Here is a 6,370-nt window from a genome sequence, read left to right on the forward strand (position 1 = left end):
GGGCTTTTCCGGAACTTCCGTGTCTTCCTCCTCTGTCTGTGCCGTACACGTTGGTGGTTCTGCCGAATCCCCTTGGGTTCGTAACCATTCCCACGTGTGGCGAAGAGACCGGAGGCTCACCAAGCCCGTCCTCCTCCGAACAGGCAGCTGAACTACGTCCCTGGCCTCCCCGCAGCTGGGCTGGGACGCGGGACCACTGGGCCCAAGAGGTCTCCCGGAGGCCTCTCCAGACGGCCGTTCTACCTGCGCTGTGGCTGGAAGGACCCCGGGAGTCCAGAAGAGACGGCAGCAGCCCAGAGGGAAGGATCCAGGTGGGTGCCCGGGCCTCCGTTTGGAGAAGGATGTCCAGGAGAGGTGCGCGTAGGGAAGGCCCCCAGCAGACACGTGCAGGTGGGACATGACCCTCTGAGAGCGGGGCTGGTGTGCCCAGCAGCCACGCCTGCTCGCTGCAGCCCACACCTGCGCGCTCCCCTGACCTCCCGTGCACGCTGGACACCCGTCTGGAATGTCCTACCAGCACCTCAGGACAAACTCGTCTCCCCAGTGAACCCCAATCTGTCCTCGCTCGGTCTTCTCTGCCCGCGGAGGGAACGTTACCTTTCACGCGCTCGGAAGCCGGCGATGAGTCTTCACCCCTCACCCCCGGCCCCCATCCCTGCCTCTCCTGCCTTCGCTCCCAAATCCCACCTGTCTTTCTCCCTGGTCTGGCCCACTGAGCCCTTGCCTGGCCCCCAGGGGACCCTGTCTGCCCCCTTAACGTACAGGGATGCATGTTTGATTAAGACGTCATCTGCCAACCCCCGCAAAGCAGCTTCCGCGTGGAACCCCAGGGCCGTTCGGGACAGGGGTCTGGGCGGGATCGGCCTGCAGCCTCTGCTCCCTGCCCAGGCTGCACGTCACCCCTGCCCCTGGACCCTGCCTCACTCACCACCCCCTCCCTGGAGGGCGGCTGCGAGCTCCTGGTACCCTACGCGTCTGTCCTCGCCGGCCAGGCGTTCTTCTTTGTAAGTTTCCTGTCTCCTCTGCTAACTGTAGACTGCTCCGTTTCCTGTGTCCACTGTGGCATCTGAAGCCACAAGGCAAGGTCTAAAAAGAGGAAGGGTCTTACCAACCACACTGACCGAGGAAGGAAGGAAGGAATGGATGACAGACACTGCGTTTCCAACCCCACAACCGCCCTAAACCCATGTTTTGCCCCCGTTACAGAACTGTGCCCCTTGGATCAGGCCCGGGGAGGCCTGTGTCCAGCTAGCGCTCGGAGGCCGACCTCCCTAGGCCTGACGCAGGCGAGACTGCCAGGGGTCACCCTGCCCGACACTCAGGACCCCAGGCCACTCTCGGCTGCCGGGAGCCCTGGCTCCTCACTGACAAAGCGATCGAGCCTCCGCTGCATTAAGTCCAACGTGGGCTGAGACGTGGAAGCCCTTTCAAAGTTCGACACACGTGTTCGCAGGAATCATCACAATTATCTTCAGTACCAGGGACGTTACGTGGGGCGGACAGGGGTCAACATCCAGGCCACACACATTATGGTGGGAAATGTGTCTGTGAAGGTTTACACCTCCCTGGCCTCAAACTCAGCCTCTCCCATGGGCCCGAGGGGCGGCTGCGTTTCACAGGGAGACGGGCTGGGGGGAGAAGCCCTGCTGCACCCAGATAGTGACCCACGAGCCGCGTACCGTCCTCCACACACGCCCCTGCCTCCACCATCAGACCCGACTCGCCTATGAGTCGGGGAAGGTGAGGACCAGGACCAGGTCTCCTTCCACCTCATCCTCTGGGGCTGGAACAGACAGAAATCCAGGTTTATGGTTAACAGCTGGTTCCCAGCGGGTGTTCCAAATCTTTTATGACTTACAGTTAGAAGACAGGTTCAAAATTTAGGTGACAAGACACTGGTCTAGCCATGGGCTGAGGAACGAGGCTGGATGTTGACAGCGTCTCATGCGGAGCTGCGGTCCCAGGGCTGGGATGTCCTGTGTGACCCCCGGATCTCTGCTGTCCCTTGGGGCATCCCTCCCACTGTGTCCTGTGCCAAGGTCCCTGCCAGGGGCACTCCTGGTGCCACAGAGCCTGGACTTCCACGAAAGCCTGTCGGGGTAGGAAGGGTTGGTTCCTCATGCCACCCGAAACATGTGTCACGGTCATGCACTCAGATGACGCCTGCGACCCCCCAAGCTCTGCACACCCACCCCCATTATCGCACAACAGTGATGGCAGGTGGTGCTGCTTCAAGGCCCCCTTATACGCAGCAGAGATTTTATACATTTGCCCCAAAAGAGTCCAGGGCGTTATCGAAAGTATTTTTCAAGGTTAAAATCGGCACATTTTCTCAGTAGAATTTTAAAACGTGAGAAACAAACGAAAAAGTATCTTTCCTCCTCCTCAGGAAGACTTTCAGATTCCTTAAGCTTAAACTATTATAAACACCCTAAAGCTCGACCCGGCGGCCTTTCTCCTGAGAGGGAAGGGGCACCACGCCGACACCTCACCCGACCCCGTGTGCAGCCCTCGGGCCACACGGAGGCTGGGCGGTGTCTCAGAGCAGCTCCTGGGAAGGAAGCGGGAGACTCCGCCTGCACTCCCGCGATTCCCTGACCACCCGCTCCGTGGGTGGTGTGTCTCTGGAGCTCTCCCCACCCCTACTCCATCCCACAGCCCTGTCCTCATCCAATTCTGTCCTGCAGAGGAGTCGAGAAAGAGAGATGCTGATTTGGCCGAGGAAAAGGGAGGTGATTTTCTGTAATTTGATGTTATGTAACCAAATGTATGCATTTTAAATAGACTCACGCTTATGTCCACAGGTGGAAATAAACAGGAATTATGTTCTCTAGTTATCTGCAGGCCCTCAGAATCTCAGCCCCAGAATGGCCATTTGGGACCCTGTGCCCAACCTCAAGGCAGGGCCACAAAAACCCTTCCAGATGCAAGAGGCTGATGCTTATTTATAGAAGAAAAGTCACAGTCGTCTGCCAAGGATTAGTGCCTTCGCTGTCAGGAAATTCAGCTGCCGTGGAAAATGCTTGTCTCTGTCTCTCTGTCTCTATCTGTCTCTGTGTCTCTGTCTCTGTATCTCTCTGTGTCTCTGCCTCTGTCTCTCTCTCTGTCTCTGTGTGTCTCGCTCTCTGGTCTCTGTCTCTATCTGTCTGTGTCTCTCTCTGTCTCTGTGTCTTTCTCTCTAGGTCTCTCTCTGTCTCTGTCTCTGTCATCTCTGTCTCTGTGTCTCTGTCTCTGTGTCTCTGTCTGTGTCTCTCTCTCTGTCTCTCTGTGTCCCTGTCTGTCTCTTTCTGTCTGTCTGTGTCTCTGTCTCTCTCTGTCTCTCTGTCTCTGTGTCTCTGTGTCTCTGTCTCTCTCCCTGTCTCTCTGTGTCCCTGTCTGTCTCTGTCTCTTTCTGTGTCTCTGTCTCGCTCTGTCTCTTTCTGTGTCTCTGTCTCTCTCTGTCTCTGTCTCTCTGTCTCTGTCTCTCTGTCTGTGTCTCTGTCTCTCTGTCTCTGTCTCTCTGTCTGTGTCTCTCTCCCTGTCTCTTTCTCTCTGTCTCTCTGTGTCTCTGTCTGTCTCTGTCTCTCTCCAGTTGGAGGCAGGTGGCTCTGTTACAACCCTCCCTGGCAGACGGTCCTCTGGGATCAAAGAACGGACCCCCCCTCAGATCTGCCCCGACATCCACAGGCTGCAGCCTGGGGTCTGCAGTGGCTCAGACCTGGGACGGGCTGTGGTGTCCAACAGCCACTTGGGTGTCGCTCTCCTCACCCACCCAGCGGCGGCTTCAGAGCCGGCGGGGCAGCTGTGGATCCCCAGCGAGCACCGCACACTGAATCACAGAACGCCCATATGGTCCCGGCACACAGCAGGTGCTCAACAAATGGCCTGTGCAACTCTCAGGAGAGGACGGACCCCTGAGCGGGGCTCCCGCACTCCATCCTCAGCCTCGGCCCCGCAACGAGCACGTCCCTATCAGGCCGCCAGGAAGACGGTCGGTGCCGTCCCAGCGGGTCTGTCTGCTTCCTTCGTGTACCCGCTGGGTGCCTTTCCCACGGCAGCCGGGGGAGGAAGTGCAAGGCCGGAGGTGTGCTGGGTGCGTCCCGGCTCAGAGCTCCAGACGCGGGCAGGGACCCCGCCGGCTCAGCCACGCACGCACTTTGGCTGCAGGACCGGCCACCCGGCCATCCGAGCTGGTCCAGAGCCGGTGATCGGAGACGGCAGAGGCGGCGCTGGGGGCGGAGGCCTCCTGTGAGACCACAGCTGGGACCCTGCTCGTGCGTTTACAGTGGACTCTGTCACGACGTCTTTTCTTCACATTTTCGCCACAAGCAAAGCCCAGTTTGCAATATGGTGGCTGTTAGTCAAATACCAGCAAAGCAGAAAGCGAAGTCGGCAAGATTCTCCGGCGTTTGGGTTTAGGAAGACGTGCGGCGCTCACGGCTATCAGGAAGTGACCAGCACCCAAATCCAGAACTGCGCTGAGGGAACACCACCCTCCCCACTGACCCCTCAATACACGGCCTCGAACGTCAGCACCCAGTTGGCATTTAGCCAACATTAGGCCATTCTGCTTTTTTTTTCTAATGAAAGTTAATCAAACTGTAGAAACAGAAGTGAGATCCTATGAAATAACATTTAAACAAAACTGTGGAAAATATAACAAACAAACGCTACCAGCTTGAGGAGGAAATGAAAACCCAAGCTCAGCAGGGCCCAGGGGCAGCTGGAGGGTGCTTCTGCCACCGGGGATCGAGTCCCCTTTGCTTCCAACGGGGCAAATCCTGGCAGATTTTCAACTGTTGTCACACTTACACTTTCTTCCAAAAGTAAAGTGAAGATTTATTTTAAACACATATCTTTTCAAATTTTGCTCGTAAGATGATTTGCAGTCAAGAGATTTTCCCTTGAGGGAAAATAATAGCTTTTTCAATCACTAATATGCTAATATCCAGAAATTCAGAGGAAACCCACCCCACTGGCATAGCAGCAGGTATGGTTTTAATATATTTTTATAAGATACTAAGAGATGCTTTATTACTGTAAGAGGTTTTTGTGTTTTCCATAAAATGAAACAAGAAACATTTCACAAGACAGTATATTTTATAAAGAGTAAAATTCTTAATATAAATTTTACTACACAGCTGTAATAGTATACTCACCAAGATTCTTTATTTAATTGTGCTACAAGGTAAAATGACAGAAAATGCTTCTCTTCAATAATACTGATAAATGCTCCTTGTTTGCTGCTGAGTTTTCAAAATAGCAAGATTGGTTTCTCTTCAAGGCTGATTAAAAAATCATGCTAATATATACATGCTAATTTTCTTTGTTGCCCTTAAAATAAGACTTAGAAGTTGCCAAAGCTACCACTTTAGAACTATTCCAAGATTCTACAATTAGGAGATTCAGTGAAGTGTTACACTATGCACACGGAGACCGAGGACCACGGAACGTCCTGCACAATTCCAAGTCTCTGAATTTGGAAATGCCAGAAAGTTTCATCAAACAAAGCACTGCGTTCTTCTATCAATTCTTCTTTATAACTGCCAAGGGTATCATTATATAAAATAAGGACATTATTCACTCACGCACTTATTTCTTCCCCTCTGGGTCAGGTTTATCCCCCAACCTCACTGATTTACACCACACACGCACACCCCCCTTTCCTGTCAGTCGAGCATCTGCGCGAACCCACAGTCACACTGAACAGAGCATGGGGCGCGTGCAGGACCTCAGGGGCTTTATCAGGTGGTGCTGCGATGGAACCCCTCGCACCCCGCAGTCCCCGCTGCCACGTGATGGCGTCCTCGGACGCACACGAGATGGAAAAATGAGCATGTTCACCCTCTTAGAACAAACTGTACCAAGCAAGATACAAGCACACCTCGTTTTATTGTATTTGCAGATACTGCATTTTTCACAAATTGAAGGTATGGGGCAACCCTACATCGAGCAAGTCTATTGGCCCATTTTTTTCTAACAGCACTTGCTCATTTCGTGTCTCTGTGGCACATTTTGGTAATTCTCGCAATATTTCAGACTTTTCATTATTATTATATTTGTAAGGTCATCTGTGATCCGTGATCTTTGATGTTACTCCTGGAGGCTCAGATGATGGTTAGCATTTTTCAGCAATGAAGTATTTTTTAATGAAGGCACGTACACTGTTTTTTTTAGACATAATGTTATTGCACACTTAACAGACTACAGGGTAACATAAGCATAACTTTTTTTTAAAAATTTATTTATTTATTTATTTTTAATTTTTGGCTGTGTTGGGTCTTCGTTTCTGTGCAAGGGCTTCCTCCAGTTGCGGCAAGCGGGGGCCACTCTTCATCGCGGTGCGCGGGCCTCTCACTATCGCAGCCTCTCCTGTTGCGGAGCACAGGCT

This window comes from Balaenoptera physalus (genome assembly GCF_965194825.1).
Source record: "Balaenoptera physalus genome assembly, chromosome: 18".
NCBI lineage: Eukaryota > Metazoa > Chordata > Mammalia > Artiodactyla > Balaenopteridae > Balaenoptera > Balaenoptera physalus.